This window comes from Periplaneta americana, chromosome 6 (genome assembly GCF_040183065.1).
Source record: "Periplaneta americana isolate PAMFEO1 chromosome 6, P.americana_PAMFEO1_priV1, whole genome shotgun sequence".
NCBI classification, from domain to species: Eukaryota; Metazoa; Arthropoda; class Insecta; order Blattodea; family Blattidae; genus Periplaneta; species Periplaneta americana.
Genome location: NC_091122.1, coordinates 77327417 through 77348721, shown reverse-complemented (window position 1 = coordinate 77348721; position 21305 = coordinate 77327417). Strand labels below are relative to the sequence as shown.

The following is a 21305-nucleotide window of genomic DNA, read 5'->3' as shown; positions in this document are numbered from 1 at the left end:
TAGTTTCTTAAAAAAAATGTCAAATTCGTGTGGACATACCTATTACTATCCAAAGGTTCATGTTGGCGTCCAGAAAGATATGAGTTTCTTAGTGTAAATGGTTAAAGTGAAAAAATCGTCGATTCTCTAGCTAGAAATGGGTTTTTTCGTATATACATCAACAAAACCTACAAATTCCAACCGACTCTGCTAATTCTTTCTGAATGGGTTTAACATTCTCAATGAGACTGTTTTTTATTACAGATTTCTATTTTCCATTCAGACAAAATTTCTCTAAAATTCGGTTTTTGCGAAATTTTCAGGAATATAATCATTAATAAAATCTACTAATCCCATCCGATTACTCTAGTTTCTTAAAAAAAATGTCAAATTCGTGTGGAAACACGTATTTCTATCCAAAGATTGATGTTCGCGTCCAGAAAGAGGTGTGTTTGTTATTGTAATTCGTTAAAGTGGAAAAATCGTCGTTTCTCGAGCTAGAAATGATTTTTTTTATATATACATTCATAAAACCTACAAATGCCAAACTCTTGTGCTAATTCCTGCTGAATGGGATTAACATTCACAAAGAGACCACATTTTATCACTCGTTTCGATTTTCCACTCATAAAAAATTTCTCTAAAAATTTGTTTCTTTGCGAGTTTTGAGCTATATAATGAAAAATAAAATCTACAAATCCCATGGGATTTCTCTAGTTTATTAAAAAAATGGCAAATTCTTGTGGACGCTCGTATTTCTTTTAAAAGATTCATGTTCGCGTCCAGAAAGTTCTGAGTTTTTTAGAGTAAATCGTTAAAGTGGAAAAATCATCGTTTCTCGAGTTAGAAATGCGTTTTTTTTAATATACATTAATAAAATCTACAAATTCCCAACGATAGTGCTAATTTCTTCTGAATGGGTTTAACATTCACAATGAGACCGCATTTTATCACTCGTTTCAAATATTCCACTCATACAAAATATCTGTAATTTTTTGTTTTTTTCGAGATTTTAAGCTATATAATCATGAATACAACCTATAAATCACATCCGATTACACTAGTTTCATAAAAAAATGTCACATTCGTGTGGACATACGTATTTCTATCCAAAGATTCATGTTCGCGTCCAGAGAGAGGTGAGTTTGTTAGCGTATATCGTTAAAGTGGAAAAATCGTCGTTTCTCCAGATGAAAATGCGTTTTTTTGTATATACATTAATATAACCTACAAATTCCAAACGACTGTGCTAATTCCTTCTGAATGGGTTTAACATTCACATTGAAACCACATTTTATCTCTCGTTTCGATTTTCCACTCCCACATAATTTGTCTAAAAATTTGTTTTTTTTTGTTTGTTTTGCGAGATTTTAAGTTATATAATTAAGAATAAGATCTACAAATCCCAGCGGATTTCTCTGGTTTCTTATAAAAATGTCAAATTCGTGTGGGCACACCTATTTCTATCCAAAGATTCATTTCCACGTCCAGAGAGACGTGAGAGTGTTAGTGTAAATGGTCAAAGTGGAAAAATCGTCGTTTCTCGAGCTAGAAATGCGTTTTTTCGTTAAATATTAATAAAGGCTACAAATTCCAACCGATTGTGCTAATTCTATATGAATGGGTTTAACTTTCACAAAGAGACCGCTTTTTATCACACGTTTCGATTTTCCACTCAAAAAAATTTCTCTAAAAATGTTCTTTTTTGCGAGATTTTAAGCTATATATTTATGAATAAAAACTACAAATCCCATCGGAGTTCTATAGTTTCTTCAAAAAATGTGAAATACATGTGGACACACCGATTTCTATCCAAAGATTCATGTTCACGTCCAGAGAGAGGTGAGTATGTTAGTGAAAATTGTTAAAGTGAATAAATCGTCGTTTCTCGAGCTAGAAATGCGTTTTTTCGTATATACATTAACAAAAGCTACAAATTAAACACGATTGTGCTAATTCTTTCTGAATGGGTTTAACATTTACAATGAGACCGCTTTTTATCACTCATTTCGATTTTCCACTCATACAAAATTTCTCTAATAATTTGTTATTTTGCGAGATTTTAAGCTATATAATGAAGAATAAAATCTACAAATCCCAGCGGTTTTTGCTAGTTTCTTAAAAGAATGACAAATTCGTGGGGACACACCTATTTCTATCCAAAGATTCATGTTCGCGTCCAGAAAGATATGAGTTTGTTAGTGTAAATGGTTAAAGTGAAAAAATCGTCGTTTCTCGGGCTAGAAATGCGTTTTTTCATATATACATTAATAAAACTACAAAATCCAAACTATTGTGCTAATGCTTTCTGAATGGGTTTAACATTCACAATGAGACCGCTTTTTATCACTCGTTTCGATTTTCCACTCATACAAATTTTCTCTAAAAATTTGTTTTCTTTTTTCCGAGATTTTAAGCTATATAATTATGAATAAAATCTACAAATCACATCGGATTTCTCTAGTTTCTTAAAAAAATGTCAAATTCGTGTGGGTACATCTATTTCTATCCAAAGATTCAAGTTCGCGTCCAGAAAGATATGATTTTGTTAGTGTAAATGTTTAAAGTGAAAAAATCGTCTTTCTCGAGCTAGAAATGCGTTTTTTTCCGTATATACATTAATGAAAGCTACAAATTCCAACCGATTGTGCTAATTCTTTCTGAATGGGTTTAACATTCACAATGAGACTACATTTTATCACTCGTTTCGATTTTCCACTCAGACAAAATGTCTCTAGAAATTTGTTTCTTTGCGAGTTTTAAGCTATATAATGAAAAATAAAAACCACAAATCCCATCGGATTTCTCTAGCTTATTAGAAAAATGTCAAATTCTTGTGGACACACGTATTTCTTTTAAAAGATTCTTGTTCGCGTCCAGATAGTTCTCAGTTTGTTAGAGTAAATCGTTAAAGTGGAAAAATCGTTGTTTCTCGAGTTAGAAATGCGTTTTTTTGTATATACAATAATAAAACCTACAAATTGCAAACGATTGTGCTAATTACATCTGAACGAGTTTAACGTTCACAACGAGACCGCAATTTATCACTCGTTTCGATTTTCCTCTCAGACTAAATTTCCCTTATTCTTTGGTTTTTGCGAGATTTTAAGCTATTTAATCATGAATAAAAACCTACAAATCCCATCCGAATTCTCTAGTTTCTTAAAAAATGACAAATTCGTGTGGGCACACCTATCACTATCCAAAGATTAATGTTCACGTCCAGAAAGAGGTGTGTTTGTTAGTGGTAATTCGTTAAAGTGGAAAAATCGTTGCTTCTAGAGCTAGAAATGATTTTATTTTGTATATACATTCGTAAAACCTACAATAGCCAAACTCTTGTGCTAATTCCTTCTGAATGGGTTTAACAATCACAATGAGACCACAATTTATCATTCGTTTCGATATTCCACTCATAAAAAATTTCTCTAAAAATTTTTTTCTTTGCGAGGTTTTAAGCTATGTAATCAAAAATAAAATCTTCAAATCCTATCGGAATTCTCTAGTTTATTAAGAAAATGTCAAATTCTTGTGGACACACGCATTTCTTTTAAAACATTCATGTTCGCGTCCAGAAATATCTGAGTTTGTTAGAGTAAATCGTTAAAGAGGAAAAATCGTCGTTTCTCGAGTTAGAAATGCGTTTTTATGTATATACAATAATAAAACTAACAAATTCCAAAGGATTGTGCTATTTCCTTCTGAATGGGTTTAACGTTCACAATGAGACCGCATTTTATCACTCGTTTCGATTTTCCACTCAGACAAAATTTCTCTTATACTTTGGTTTTTGCGAGATTTTAAGCTGTATAATCATGAATATAATCTACAAATGCCATCCGATGTCTCTAGTTTCTTCAAAAAAATCTCAAATTCGTGTTCACACGAATTTCTATCCAAAGATTCATGTTCGCGTCCAGGGAGAGGTGAGTATGTTCGTGTAAATAGACAAAGTGGAAAAATCGTCGTTTCTCGAGCTACAAACGCGTTTTTTCCTATATACATTAATAAAACCAACAAATTCCAATGGATTGCGTTATTTCTTTTGAATTATTTTAACATTTACAATGAGACCGCATTTAATCCCTCGTTTCCATTTTCCACTCTGAGAAAATTTCACTTAAACTTTGGATTTTGCGCGATTTTAATCTATATAATCATGAATAAAATATACAAATCCCAACCGATTTCTCTAGTTTCTTAAAAAAAATGTCAAATTCGTGTATACACACGTATTTCTATCCAAAGATTATTGTTCACGTCCAGAGAGAGGTGAGTTTGTTAGTGTAAATGGTTAAAGTGGAAAAATCGTCGTTGCTCGATCTGGAAACGCGTATTTTCGTATATATATTAATAAAACCTAGAAATTCGAAACGCTTTTGCTAATTCATTCTGATTGGGTTTAACTTTCCAAATGAGACCGCTTGTTCTCACTCGTTTCGATTTTCCACTCACACAAAATGTCTCTTAAAATTTGGTTTTTGCGAGAATTTATGCTATATAATTATGAAAAAAATTTACAAATCCCAGCGGATTTCTCTAGTTTCTTAAAAACAATTCAAATTCGTGTGGACACACCTATTTCTATCCAAAGATTCATGTTGGCGTCCAGAATGATATGAGTTTGTTAGTGTAAACCGCTAAAGTGGAAAAATCGTCGTTTCTCGAGCTAGAAATGCGTTTTTTTCCTATATACATTAATGAAACCGGCAAATTCCAACAGCTTGTGCTAATTCTTTCTGAATGGGTTTAACATTCACAAAGGGACAGCTTTCTATCACACTTTTCGCTTTTCCACTCATACAAATTTCTCCAAAAATTTGTTTTTTTTTTTTTTTTTTTTTTTGCGAGATTTTAAGCTATAATATCATGAATAAAGTCTACAAATCTCATCCGATTTCTCTAGTTTCTTAAAGAAAATCACATTCGTGTGGACACACGTATTACTATCCAAAGATTAATGTTCGCGTCCAGAGAGAGTTGAGTTTGGTAGTGTAAATGGTCAAAGTGGAAAAATTGTCGTTTCTCGAGCTAGAAATGCGTTTTTCATATATACATTAATAAAACGTACAAAATCCAACCGATTGTGTTAACTTCTTTCTGAATGTGTATAACATTCAAAACGAGACCGCTTTTCATTACTCGTTTCGATTTTCCAGTCATACAAAATTTCTCTAAATATTCGATTTTTTTTGCGAGATTTTTAGCTATATATTTATGAATAAAATCTACAAATCCCATCGGACTTCTCTAGTTTCTTCAAAAAATGTCAAATTCGTGTGGACACACCTATTTCTATCCAAAGGATCATGTTGGCTTCAGGAAAGAAATGAGTTTGTTAGTGTAATTCGCTAAAGTAAAAAAATCGTCGTTTCTCGAGCTAGAAATGCGTTTTTTCGTATATACATTAATAAAACCTACAAATTCCAACCGATAGTGCTAATTCTTTCAGAATGGGTTTAACATTCACAATGAGACCGCTTTTTATAACTCGTTTCGATTTTCCACTCTTACAACGTTTCTCTAATAATTTGTTTTTTGCGAGATTTCAAGCTATTTAATTGTGAATAAAATCTACAAATCCCAGCGGATTTCTCTAGTTTCTAACAAAAATGTCTAATTCGTGTGGACACACCTATTTCTATTCAAAGGTTCATGTTGGCGTCCAGAATGATATGAGTTAGTTAGTGTAAATCGCTAAAGTGGAAAAATAGTCGATTCTCGAGCTAGAAATGCGTTTTTTCGTATATACATTATTAAAACGTACAAATTCCAACCCATTGTGCTAATTCTTTCTGAATTGTTTTAACATTCACAATGAGACTACATTTTTCACTCGTTTCGATTATCCACTCAGACAAAATTTCTTTTAAACTTTGGTTTTTGCGAGATTTAATCTATATAAACATGAATAAAATTTACAAATCCCATCCGATTTCTCTAGTTACTTAAAAAATGTCAAACTCGTGTGGACACACGTATTTCTATCCAAAGTTTCATGTTCGCGTCCAGAGAGGTGAGTATGTTCGTGTAAATCTTTAAAGTGAAAAAATCGTCGATTCTCGAGCTAGATATGCGTTTTTTTTTTGTATATACAACAACAAAACCCACAAATTCCAACCGACTCTGCTAATTCTTTCTGAATGGGTTTAACATTCAAATGAGACTGTTTTTTATCACTGGTTTCGATTTTCCACTCAGACAAAATTTCTCTAAAAATTTGGTTTTTGCGAGATTTTCAGCAATATAATCAATAATAAAATCTACAAATCCAATCCGATTACTCTAGTTTCTTAAAAAAAATGTCAAATTCGTGTGGAAACACGTATTTCTATCCAAAGATTGATGTTCGCGTCCAGAAAGAGGTGTGTTTGTTATTGTAATTCGTTAAAGTGGAAAAATCGTCGTTTCTCGAGCTAGAAATGATTTTTTTTGTATATACATTCATAACACCTACAAATGCCAAACTCTTGTGCTAATTCCTGCTGAATGGGTTTAACATTCACAAAGAGACCATATTTTATCACTGGTTTCGATTTTCCACTCATACAAAATTTCTCTAAATATTTGTTTCGTTGCGAGATTTTAACCTATATAATGAAAAATAAAATCTACAAATCCCATCGGATTTCTCTAGTTTATTAATAAAATGTCAAATTCTTGTGGACACACGTATTTCTTTTAAAAGATTCATGTTCGCGTCCAGAAATTTCTGAGTTTTTTAGAGTAAATCGTTAAAGTGGAAAAATCGTCGTTTCTCGAGTTAGAAATGCGTTTTTTTGTTTATACAATAATAAAATCTGCAAAGTGCAAACGATTGTGCTAATTACTTCCGAATGGGTTTAAAGATCACAATGAGACCGCATTTTATCACTCGTTTCGATTTTCATCTCAGAATAAATTTCCCTTATTCGTTGGTTTCTGCGAGATTTTAAGTTATTTAGTCTTGAATAAAAACCTACAAATCCCATCCGAATCCTCTAATTTCTTAAAGAAATGACAAATTCGTGTGGCACACCTATCACTATCCAAAGATTCATGTTCACGTCCAGAGAGAGAGGCATTTGTTAGTGTAAATGTTCAAAGTGGAAAAATCGTTGTTTCTCGAGCTAGAAATGCGTTTTTTCGTATATACATTAATAAAAGCTAAAAATTTCAACCGAACGTGCTAATTCTTTCTGAATGGGTTTAAATTTCATAATGAGACAGCTTTTTATCACTCGTTTCGATTTTCCACTCTTACTAAATTTCCCTAAAACTTTGTTTTTTGCGAGATTTTAAGATATATAATTATGAATAAAATCTACAAAGCCCATCGGATTTCTCTAGTTTCTTAAAAAAATTTCAAATTCGTGTGGACACACCGATTTTTATCCAAAGATTCATGTTCGCGTCCAGAAAGATATGAGTTTGTTAGTGTAAACCGCTAAAGTGGAAAAATCGTCGTTTCTCGAGCTAGAAATGCGTTTTTTTCGTATATACATTAATAAAACCTACAAATTCCAACCGCATGTGCTAATTCTTTCTGAATGGGTTTAACATTGACAAAGAGACCGATTTTTATCACTCGTTTGAAATTTCCACAAATACAAAATTTCTCTAAAAATTTGTTTCATTGCGAGGTTTTAAGCTATATAATCAAAAATAATATCTACAAATCCCATCGGATTTCTCTAGTTTGTTAAAAAAATGTCAAATTCGTGTGGACACACGTGATTCTATTAAAGGCTTAATGTTCGCGTCCAGAAAGATCTGAGTTTGTTAGTGTAAATCGTTAAAGTGGAAAAATCGTCGTTTCTCGGGTTAGAAATGCGTTTTTTTGTATATACAATAATAAAACCTACAAATTCCAAACGATTGTGCTAATTTCTTCTGAATGTGTTTAATATTCACAATGAGACCGCATTTTATCACTCGTTTCGATTTTACACTCAGACTAAATTTCTCTTATGCTTTGGTTTTTGCGAGATTTTAAGCTATATAATTATGAATAAAATCTACAAACCCCATGGAATTTCTCTAGTCTCTTGCAAACATGTCAAATTCGTGAGGACACATCTATTTATATCCAAAGATACATGTTCTTGTCCAGAAATATATGAGTTTGTTAGTGTAAATCGTTAAAGTGGAAAAATCGTCATTCTCGATCTAGAAATGCGTATTTTCGTATATACATTAATAAAAGAACAAATTGCAACCGATTATGCTAATTCTTTCTGAATGAGTTTAACATTCACAATGAAACCGCTTTTTATCACTCGTCTCGATTTTCCACTCATACGAAATTTCTATACATATTTGTTTCTTTGCGAGATTTTAAGCTATATAATAATGAATAATATCTACAAATCCCGTCGGATTTCTCTAGTTTCTTCAAAAATTGTCAAATTCGTGTGGACACACCTATGTTTATCCAAAGGTTCACGTTCGCGTCCAGAAAGATATGAGTTTGTTAGTGTAAATCGTTAAAGTGGAAAATCGTCGTTTCTCGAGGTAGAAATGCGTTTTTTCGTATATATATTAATATAACCTATACATACCAAACGATTGTGCTAATTCTTTCTGAATGGGTTTAACATTTAGAGTGAGACAGCTTTTTATCACTGGTTTCGATTTTCCACTCTGACACAATTTCTGTAGAAATTTGATTTTTGCGAAATAATTAGATATATGATCAAGAATAAAATCTACATATCCCATCCGATTTCCCAAGTTTCTTAAAAAAATCTCAAATTCGAGTGGAAACACGTATTTCTATACAAAGATTGATGTTCACTTCCAGAAAGAGGTGTGTTTGTTAGTGTAATTCGTTAAAGTGGAAAAATCGCCGTTTGTCGGGGTAGAAATGCGTTTTTTTGTATATACATTAATAAAACTTACAAATTCCAAACGATTGTGCTAATTCCTTCTGAATGGGTTTAACATTCACAATGAGACCACATTTAATCACTCGTTTGGATTTTCCACTCATAAAAAATATCTCTAATAATTTGTAATTTTGCGAGATTTTGAGCTATATAATTATGATTAAAATCTACAAATCCCATCGGATTTCTCTAGTTTCTTCAAAAAATGTGAAATCCGTGTGGACACACCTATTTCTATCCAAAGGTTCATGTTGGCGTCCAGAAAGATATGAGTTTGTTTGTGTAAATCGTTAAAGTTGAAAAATCGTCTATTCTAGAGATAGAAATGCGTTTTTTCGTATATAGATTAACAAAACATAGATAGAAATGCGTATTTTCGTATATAGATTAACAAAACATACAAATTCCATCAGATTGTGCTAATTCTTTCTGAATGGGTTTAACATTCACAATGAGACCGCTTTTTATCACTGGTTTCGATTTTCCACTCAGACAAAATTAGTCTGAGAATTTTTTATTTGTGAGATTTTAAGCTATATAACCATGAATAAAATCTACAAATCCAATCCGATTTCTCTAGTTTCTTTAAAAAATGTCAAATTCGTGTGGAAACACGTATTTCTATCCAAAGATTGATGTTCACGTCCACAAAGAGGTGTGTTTGTTAGTGTATTCGTGAAATTGGAAATATCGTCGTTTCTCGAGTGAGAATTGGGTTTTTTTTGTATATACATTCATAAAACGTACAAATGCCAAAGTATTGTGCTAATTCCTTCTGAATGGGTTTAACATTCACAATGAGACCGCATTTTATCACTCGTTTCGATTTTCTACTCAGACTAAATTTCTCTTATACTTTGTTTTTTGCGAGATTTTAAGCTATATAATTATGAATAATTTCTACAAATCCCATCGGATTACTCTAGTTTCTTCAAAAAATGTCAAATTCGTGAAGTCACATCTAATTCTCTCCAAAGATTCATGTTCGTGTCCAGAAAGATATGAGTTTGTTAGTGTAAATCGTTAAAGTTGAAAAATCGTCGATTCTCGAGCTAGAAATGCGTTTTTTCGTATATAGATTAACAAAACATACAAATTCCAAGAGATTGCGCTAATTCTTTCTAAATGGGTTTAACATTCACAATGAGATCGCTTTTTATCACTGGTTTGGATTTTCCACTCTGGCAAAATTTCTCTAAAAATTTGGTTTTTGCGAGATTTTTATCTATATAATCATGAAAAATCTACAAATCCCATCCGATTTCTCTAGATTTAAAAAAAAAATGTCACATTCGTGTGGAAACACGTATTTCTATCGAAGGATTGATGTTCACGTCCAGAAAGTGGTGTGTTTGTTAGTGTAATTCGTTAGAGTGGAAAAATCGTCGTTTCTCGAGCTAGAATTGCGTTTTTTTCGCATATACATTAATAAAATCACAAATTGCAACCGCTTGTGCTAATTCTTTCCGAATGGGTTTAACATTAACAAAGTGACCGCTTTTTATGACTCGTCTCGATTTTCCACTCATACAAAATTTCTCTAAATATTTGTTTTTTTGCGAGATTTTAAGCTATATAATCAAAAATAAAATCTGCAAATCGCATCGGATATCTCTAGTTTTTTAAAAAAATGTCAAATTCGTGTGGACACACCTATTTCTATACAAAAATGTATGTTCGCCTCAAGTCAGATATGAGTTTGTTAGTTTAAATCGTTAAAGTGGAAAAATCTTCGTTTCTCGAGCTAGAATTGCGTTTTTTCGTATATACATTAATAAAAGTACAAATTGCAACCGATTGTGCTAATTCTTTCTGAATGGGTTTAACATTCACAATGTGACCGCTTTTTATCACTCGTCTCGATTTTCCACTCATTCAAAATTTCTCTAAAAATTTGTTTTTTGGCAAGTTTTTAAGCTATATAATTATGAATAATATCTGCAAATCCCGTCGGATTTCTCTAGTTTCTTCAAAAAATGTCAAATTCGTGTGGACACACCTATTTCTATCCAAAGTTTCATGTTCGCGTCTAGAATGTTCTGAGTTTGTTAGTGTAAATCGTTAAAGTGGAAAAATCGCCGTTTGTGGAGGTAGAAATGCGTTGTTTTGTATATACATTATTAAAACCTACAAATTCCAAACGATTGTGCTAATTCCTTCTGAATGGCTTTAACATTCACATTGAGACCACATTTTATCACACGTTTCGATTTTCCACTCATACAAATTAACACTAATTTTTTGTTTTTTTTTTTTTTTTTTTTTTTGCGAGATTTTAAACTATATAATTATGAATAAAATCTACAAATCCCAGCGGATTTCTCTAGTTTCTTAAAAAAATATCAAATTCGTGTGGACACACGTATTTCTATCCAAAAGATTCAGGTTAGCATCCAGAAAGAGCTGTGTTTGTTAGTGTAAATGATTAAAGTGAAAAAATCGTCGTTTCTCGAGCTAGAAATGCGTTTTTTGTATGTACATTAATAAAACCTGCAAATTCCAACCGATTGTGCTAATTCTTTCTGAAAGGGATTAACATTCACAAAGAGACCGCATTTTATCACTCGGTTGAATTTTGCACTATGACAAAATTTTTTAAACTTTGGTTTTTGGGAGATTTTAAGCTATATAATCATGAATAAAACCTACAAATGCCATCCTATTACTCTAGTTTTTAAAATATTTCACATTCTTGTGGACACACGTATTTCTATCCAAAGAATCATGTTCGCGTCCAGAGAGAGGTGAGTTTGTTAGTGTAAATTTTCGAAGTGGATAAATCGTCGTTTTGTCGAGCTAGAAATGCGTTTTTTTCTATATACATTAATAAAACCTTCAAATTCCATATTATTGTGCTAATTCCTTCTGGATGGGGTTAACATTCACAATGAGACCTCATTTTATCACTCGTTTTTGATTTTCCACTCACACAAAATTTCTCTAAAAATTTGTTCTTTTTTGCGAGATTTTAAGCTATATAAGTATGATTAAGTTATACAAATCCCAGCTGATTTCTCTAGTTTCTTAAAAAAAATGTCATAATCTTTTGGGCACACTTCTTACTATCCAAAGATTCATGTTCATGTCCAGAGAGAGGTGAATTTGTTAGTGTAAATAGTCAAAGTGGAAAAAATCGTCGTTTCTCGAGCTAGAAATGCGTTTTTTCGTATATATATTAATAAAGGGTACAAATTCCAAGCGATTGTGCTAATTCTTTCTGAATGGGATTAACTTTCACAATGAGACCCCTTTTTATCACTCGTTTCGATTTTCCACTCATATAAAATTTCTCTAAAAATTTGATTTTTTTGCGAGATTTTAAGCTATATAATTAAGAATAAAATTTACAAATCCCACCGGATATCTGTAGCTTCTTCAAAAAATGTCAAATTTGTGTGGACACAGCGATTTCTATCCAAAGATTCATGTTCGCGTCCAGAAAGATATGAGTTTGTTAGTGTAAATCGCGAAAGTGGAAAAATCGTCGTTTCTCGAGCTAGAAATGCGTTTTTTTCGTATATACATTAATAAAACCTACAAATTCCAACCGATTGTGCTAATTCTTTCTCAGTGGGTTTAACATTCACAATGAGACCGCTTTTTATCACTGGTTTCGATTTTCCACTCATATGAAATTTCTCTAAAAATTTGTTTCTATGCGAGGTTTTAAGCTATATAATTATGAATAAAATCTACAAATCCCCTCCGATTTCTGTAGTTACTTAAAAAAATGTCAAATTCGTGTGGACACACGTATTTCTATCCAAAGTTTCATGTCCACGTCCAGAGAGATGTGAGATTGTTAGTGTAAATTGTTAAAGTGGAAAAATCTTTGTTTCTCGAGTTAGATATGCGTTTTTTAGTATATATAATAATAAAACCTACAAATTCCAAACGATTGTGTTAATTCCTTCTGAATGGGTTTAACATTCACAATGAGACCACATTCTATCATTCGTTTCGATTTTGCACTGGGACTAAATTTCCCTTATACTTGGGTTTTTGCGAGATTTTAAGGTATTTAATCATGAATAAATCTACAAATCCTATCCGAATTCTCTAGTTTCTTAAAAAAATGTCAAATTGCTGTGGACGCACGTATTTCTATCCAAAGATTCATGTTTGCGTCCAGAGAAAGGTGAGTATATTAGTGTTAATTGTTAAAGTGGAAATTCGTCGTTTCTCGAGCTTGAAAAGCGTTTTTTCGTATATACATTAATAGAAGCTACAAATTCCAACCGATTGTGCTAATTCTTTCTGAATGGCTTTAACATTCAAAATGAGACGGCATTTTATCACTCGTTTCGATTTTCCACTCAGACAAATTTCTCTTATACTTTGGTTTTCGCGAAGATTTACTCTATATAATCATGAGTAATATCTGCAAATACTATCCGATTTCTCTAGTTTCTTAAAAAAATGTCAAATTGGTGTGGACACAGCTATTTCTATCTAAAGATTCATGTTCACGTCCAGAGAGAGGTGAGTTTGTTAGTGTAAATTGTCAGAGTCGAAAAATCATCGTTTCTCGAGCTAGAAATGCGTTTTTTCGTATATACATTAATAAAACCTACAAATTCCAAACGATTGTGCTACTTCTTTCCAGAATGGGTTGAACATTCACAATGAGACCGCTTGTTATCACTCGTTTCGATTTTCTACTCATACAAAATTTCTCTAAATATTTGTCTTTTTGAGAGATTTAAAGCTATATAATTAAGAATAAAATCTACAAATCCCATCGGATTTCTCTAGTTTCTTAAAAAAATGTAAAATTCATGTGGATAGACATATTTCTATACAAAGATTGATGTTCGCTTCAAGAAAGATATGAGTTTTTTAGTGTAAATCGTTAAAGTGGAAAAATCGTCGTTTCTCGAGCTAGAAATGCGTTATTGCGTAAATACTTTAATAAACCCTGCAAATTGCAACCGATTGTAGTAATTCTTCCAGAATGGGTTTAACATTCTCAATGAGACCGCTTTTTATCACTCGTTTCGATTTTCAATTAATACAAAATATCTCTAATAATTTGTTGACATTAATAAAACCTACAAATTCCAAGCGATTGTGCTAATTCCTTCTGAATGTGTTTAACATTCACAATGAGACCACATTTTATCACTCGTTTCTTTTTTCCACTCATACAAAATTTCTCTAAAAATTTATTTCTTTGCGTGATTTTAAGCTATATAATCAAAAATAAAATCTACAAATCCCATCGGATTTCTCTAGTTTCTTAAAAAGTGTCAAATTCGTTTGGACACACGTATTTCTATCCAAAGATTCATGTTGGCGTCCAGAAATGTCTAAGTTTGTTAGTGTAAATGGTTAAAGTGGAAAAATCGTCGTTTCTCGAGCTAGAAATGCATTTTTCCGTATAGACATTAATAAAAGCTGCAAATTCCAACCGATTGTGCTAATTCTTTCAGAATGGGTTTATCATTCACAATGTGACCGCTTTTTATCAGTCGTTTTTTAGTAGATAAGAAATAATGCTTACGTCACAGGTGTAAGGATGTAAGCTAGGTGTTAGGGGGCGTGGCAAGTGACGTCATTGTGGGCGTGGCCAAAGTATTACGTCAGAAGTGGGCGGGGCCAAAGTATGGCGTCATGAAGGGGGCGGGGCTTAAAGTATGACAGCACGGAGGGGGTGGCGGGCTTAAAGTATGACGTAGGAATGGGGCGTAACTTAAATTACGTCATAAGCGTTCAAGGTTAAAGTGTGACGTCATGCAGGTATGTAATTGAAGTTGTGGTATGACAAGTTCATACATGTTTATCTCATCAATGTTGCTATGTGTGCAAATATAATGCTGAGTCATATCCGGCAATTGTTCTCAGGTGAAAGACACAAGTTCATACATGTTTGAAAACTGCTATGTGTGCAAATATTATGCAAGGTCACATCCGGCGAAGAATTAATCTATCACACATAAACACATACATTCTTTTTCTTAAGATTCTAATGTAATGGTAATTTAATTGATTGGGGAATGGGTGTTGGAATGTGGGACATAAATGGATAAAAAATTAATCTAGCACACTTGTAAATTAAACAGGATGTGGCTGAAGTGACGTTATAAATTTGTAATTGAAGTTGGAAATGGGGGAGGGGGGGGTAAAAATTTGAAATACGAACGGCATAACTTAAAGTGTGGCGTCATAAATTTTTAATTGAAGTTGGAAATGTAATAATTTGAAATGCACATGTTCATGCAAGTTTGTATAGTGGGGAGGGGGAATAGACAAGTTGATACATGTTTGTATTTTTGAAAGTGAGTTGTGAATGTTAAAATAATCACTATCTGCTATGTGTGCAAATATTATGCAAGGTTGCTAATTTTATTGGTTGTACTTTAAGCCAATTGCTGAGTAATTGATAAAAAATATTAAGATTCTAATGTACTGGTAATTGAATTGATAAATAGTAATGGGAAATGGAAATTGGAATGGGGGAATTATTGATGGCGTAAATGGTTGTACTTTAAGCCAATTTATAAAAAAAAATAATCTAGCACACTTGTAAATTAAACATATACTTTCTTCTCACATTATTCTAGTGTAATACATTTTGAGTGGTTTGTTTAGCGTATTTAATACATTATTACCAACATTCAGAATGTGACATTATTATTTCGTAATACAGTAATTGTAGCAGATAAATCAACGTAGATGTATATGTTGTGTAATGCATAAGTGTGCAAATATTATGCAAGCTTGCTGAATCACTTCCGGCGACGATGCAATTGCTGAGTAATGATAAAAGCATGTTTTTTAAGCACCTGCAACGTGTCATATTACACAAATATTGCATGATGCAAATAATATGCAAGCTGTTAATTCACATCCGGTGAAGACGCAAGTGCTGAATAATGGCCAGCTGTCCAATGGATGTCCTGAAACTGGTTGTACTTTAAGCCAATTGTTGAGTAATTGATAAAAAATATTAAGATTCTAATGTACTGGTAATTGAATTGATAAATAGTAATGGGAAATGGAAATTGGAATGCGGGAATTATTGATGGTGTAAATGGTTGTACTTTAAGCCAATTTATAAAAAAAATTAATCTAGCACACTTGTAAATTAAACACATACATTCTTCTCATATTATTCCAAAGTAATACATTTTGAGTGGTTTGTTTAGCGTATTTAATACATCATTACCAACATTAAATTCATCAGAATGTGACATTATTATGATTTAGAGCAGTAATTGTGGCAGATAAATCAATGTAGATGTATATGTTGAAGCGTGCAAATATTATGCAAGCTTGCTTAATCACTTCCGGCGACGATGCAATTGCTGAGTAATGATAAAAGCATGTTTTTGAAGCATCTGCAACGTGTCATATTACACAAATATTGCATGATGCTAATAATATGCAAGCTGTTAATTCACATCCGGTGAAGACGCAAGTGCTGAATAATGGCCACCTTATTATTATTATTATTATTATTATTATTATTATTATTATTATTATTATTATGGTTCCAATTTAATACATTTTGAAGTAACATTTATTGGATTGATTAATAATTTAATACACTTTGAAGTAACATTTATTGGATTTATTTTATGCCATACATTATTACCGAAGCTGTTCGTAATATAGCAATTGCTTCTTCTTCTTCTCATTATTATTATTATTCGTCATAAAGAAGATTAAAGTGTGACGTTATAAATTTGTAATTGAAGTTGGAAATGGGTGATGGCTGTTTATAATTTGAAATACATACGTCATAACTTAAAGTGTGATGTTATAAATTTGTAATTGAAGTTGGAAATGGGGGGGGGGAATGTGATAAAATTCTAATGTAATAGTAATTTATTTGATAAATAGTAATGGGTAAGGGAAATTCGCAAGTGTTAATTGAAATTGGAATGGGGGAATTATTGATGGCGTAAATGGTTGTACTTTAAGCCAATTGATAAAAAAATTAATCTAGCACACTTGTAAATTAAACACATACATTCTTCTCATATTATTATTATTCCAATGTAATACATTTTGAAGTAAAATTGAGTAGTTTGTTTAGCGTATTTAATACATTATTACCAACATTAAATTCATCAGAATGTGACATTATTATGATTTAGAGCAGTAATTGTAGCAGATAAATCAATGTAGATGTATATGTTATTACATATGTATAAGTGTGCAAATATTATGCAAGCTTGCTGAATCACTTCCGGCGACGATGCAATTGCTGAGTAATGATAAAAATATGTTTCTGAAGCATCTGGAACGTGTTATATTACACAAATATTGCATGATGCAAACATCCGGCGATTGTTCTCTCAGCGTCTTATGTTACACAAATATTGTATTGATTACAAGTAAATAATAGCTATCTGCTATGTGTGCAAATATTATGCAATGTCACATCCGACGATGAAATTACTGAGTAATGATAAAAAACATGTTTTTTATAATGACCTTGGAGGTAATATGGCTGGATGATGAGGTGAATTATTTAGAAGTGTAATGAAAGAAGTATTGCAGTTTGGAATAATTGACATTGAACAAGTTTAGACAGCAGTGGGAGGGGGGGCAAGATGATGAATAATACGCTCGAATTTACACAACTATTACACTATTACATATTTTATAAAAGATCTATGTCAAAAAAATTTGGTAGCGTAATAGCAGCCATAGCGTTAATAATGTCTCACAATATTTATTTTTAATTTTAATTTAGATGATGCTGCATCTCCAGTCTCGGTTTGAGCTGAAGAAGAAGAAATCGCACAATTTAAATGCTCTGAGTGTAAAAAACAGTGACCATGATGAAGCGTGGTGAATGTTAAGCTTGATTATGAAGAATGTTCGAATTGTAATAAATGTTCTTTTTGGAAATAGATTTGCACTGTAATTTCTTCTATGTCTTAACCATCCATTTCCATCCCACATAACCAAAGGGTTGGGTTCGTTTAGAGAATTAACCTATAACACTTTCCTTTCAAATATTAGAAATCCTTTTCCAATATTAAGAATTGGTATATAGGTTTTCAAATATTAATAATCCTTAAGAATTGGTGTATAAGTTGAGATTATTCTAAACATATATGTTACCAGAATATAACATAATTCCAGTGGTAGCTTATTGATTTGGGAGTGGTGGATTCATTACATGATTGTATGATAAAACCTGAGGATGATTGAGGGAATGTCAATGATTAAACTGAATCTAGTCATTGAGGATGGGGATGTGCTTGGTAAAAGAAAATAGTAACAACGTAAAATTATGCGTATATATTTATTCATAAAAAGAAATACAATGCACTGAGTATTGAAATATATTTTCAGTTAGTGAATCCCAATTGTGATAATGTTTTCACCAAAATTGAAGAAGTAATACATTTTGAGTGGATTGTTTAGTGTATTTATGATGAGAGAGAGATGGAACGGAGAAAAATTCTCTCCGGTGCCGGGATTTGAACCCGGGTTTTCAGCTCTCCGTGATGATGCTTTAACCACTAAGCCACGCCGGATACAATCCCGACACCGTTGAGAATCGTCTCTGATTAAGCTCCATCTCTTGGGTTCCCTCTAGTGGCCGCCCTCTGCACTACGTTATAGATGTCTATGCACGCAGGACCGAAGTCCATACATGTGTAGAGGTGCACTCAGATGAGTGACTGGTTGGCCGGGGTCCGACGGTATGGGCGCCGTCTTTAAATCACAAAGTGATTTATTACGCATATCATATTTATTTTGATGTACCGAAGTACATATGATATTTCCATGCAGATATTCTGCTTTCTCAGATGATGAGAGAGAGATGGAAATATCATATGTACTTCGGTACATCAAAATAAATATGATATGCGTAATAAATCACTTTGTGATTTAAAGACGGCGCGCATACCGTCGGACCCCGGCCAACCAGTCACTCATCTGAGTGCACCTCTACACATGTATGGACTTCGGTCCTGCGTGCATAGACATCTATAACGTAGTGCAGAGGGCGGCCACTAGAGGGAACCCAAGAGATGGAGCTTAATCAGAGACGATTCTCAACGGTGTCGGGATTGTATCCGGCGTGGCTTAGTGGTTAAAGCACCAGCACGGAGAGCTGAAAACCCGGGTTCAAATCCCGGCGCCGGAGAGAATTTTTCTCCTTTCCATCTCTCTCTCATCATCTGAGAAAGCAGAATATCTGCATGGAAATATCATATGTACTTCGGTACATCAAAATAAATATTAGTGTAATTAATTTAAGCCATACATTATTACCCAGATTAAATTCATCCCATGACGCCATACTTTGGCCCCGCCCACTTCTGATGTAATACTTTGGCCACGCCCACAATGACGTCACTTCCCACGCCCCCTAACACCTAACTTACACCTGTGACGTAAGCATCATTTCTTATCTACTGTTTCGATTTTCCATTCATACAAAATTTCTCTAAAAATTTGATATTTTGCGAGATTTTAAACTACATAATTATGAATAAAACCTACAAATCACAGCGGATTTCTCTAGTTTCTTAAAAAAAATGTCAAATTCGTTTGGGCACACCTATTTCTATCCAAAGATTCATGCTCGCGGCCAGAAAGATATGAGTTTGTTAGTGTAAATCGTTACAGTGGAAAAATCGTCGTTTCTCGAGTTTGAAATGCGTTTTTTTTGTATATACATTAATAAAACCTACAAATTCCAAGCGATTGTGCTAATTCCTTCTGAATGGGTTTAACATTCACAACGAGACCGTTTTTATCACTCGTCTCGATTTTCCACTCATACAAAATTTCTCTAAAAATTTGTTTTTTTTTGCGAGAGTTTAAGCTATATAATTATGAATAATATCTACAAATCCCGTCGGATTTCTCTAGTTTCTTCAAAAAATGTCAAATTCGTGTGGACACACCTATTTCTATCCAAAGAGTCATGTTCGCCTCGAGAAAGATATGACTTTGTTAGTGGAAAATTCGTCGTTTCTCGAGTCAGAAATGCGTTTTATCTTATATACATTAATAAAACCTACAAATTCCAAACGATTGTGCTAATTCTTTCTGAATGGGTTAAACATTCACAATGAGACCGCTTTTTATCACTCGTTTCGATTTTTAACTCATATAAATTTTCTCTAAATATTTGTCTTTTTGCGAGATTTTAAGCTCTATAATTATGAATAAAAGCTGCAAATCCCATCGGATTTCTCTAGTTTCTTAAAAAAATATCAAATTCGTGTGGACACACCTACTTCTAAACAAAGATTAATGTTCGAGTCAAGAATGATATGAATTTGTTAGTGTAAAACGTTAAAGTGGAAAAATCTTCGTTTCTCGTGCTGGAAATGCGTTTTTTAGTAATACACTAATAAAACCTACAAAAACCAAACGATAGTGGTAATTCCTTCTGAATGGGTTTAACATTCACAACGTGACCGCTTTTTATCACTCGTTTCGATTTTCCCCTAATACAAAATTTCTCTAAAAATTTGTTTTATTGCGAGATTTTAAGCTATATAATTATGAATAAAATCTACAAATCCCATCGGATTCCTCTAGTTTCTCCAAAAAATGTCAAATTCGTGAGCACATACCTATTTTATCCAAAGATTCATGTTCGCGTCCAGAAAGATATGGGTTTGATAGTGTAAATCGTTTAAGTGGAAAAATCGTCGTTTCTCGAGCTAGAAATGCGGTTTTTTGTATATACGTTATTAAAAGTACAAATTGCAACCGATTGTGCTAATTCTTTCTGAATGGGTTTAACTTTCACAACGAGACCGTTTTTATGACTCGTCTCGATTTTCCATAACCACAAAATTTCTCTAAAATTTGTTTTTTTTTTGCGAAATTTTAAGCTATATAATTATGAATAATATCTACAAATCCCGTCCGATTTCTCTAGTTTTTTCAAAAAATGTCAAATTCGTGTGGACACAAGTATTTCTATTAAATGATTCATGTTCGCGTCCAGAAAGATCTCTGAGTTTTTTAGTGTAAATCGTTAAAATGGAAAAATCATCGTTTCTCAAGTTAGAATTGCGTTTTTTTTGTATATACAATAATAAAAACTACAAATTCCAAACGATTGTGCTAATTCCTTCTGAATGGGTTTAATATTCACAATGAGACCGCATTTTATCACTCATTTCGATTTTCCACTCTGACTAAATTTCTCTTATACTTTGGTTTTTGCGAGATTTAAAGCTATATAAATATGAATAAAATCTACAAATCGCATCGGATTTCTCTAGTTTCATCAAAAAATGTCAAATTCGTGTGGACACATCTATTTCTATCCAAAGATTCATGTTCGCGTCCGGAAAGATATGAGTTTGGTAGTGTAAATCGTTAAAGTGGAAAAATCGTCGTTTCTCGAGCTAGAAATGCGTTTTTTCGTATATACATTAATAAAAGTACAAATTGCAACCGATTGTGCTATATCTTTCTGAATGGGTTTAACATTCACAACGAGACCGTTTTTATCACTCGTCT

General features: G+C 32.6%; 1 non-coding gene across 1 annotated transcript; it reads left to right on the top strand.

Annotated features, from left to right (window-relative positions):
• Positions 1 to 18888: 18888 nt before the first annotated feature.
• Positions 18889 to 18960, top strand: TRNAS-GGA (transfer RNA serine (anticodon GGA)). The gene has a single exon. It is a non-coding gene; the product is annotated as a tRNA-Ser (tRNA).
• Positions 18961 to 21305: the final 2345 nt, after the last annotated feature.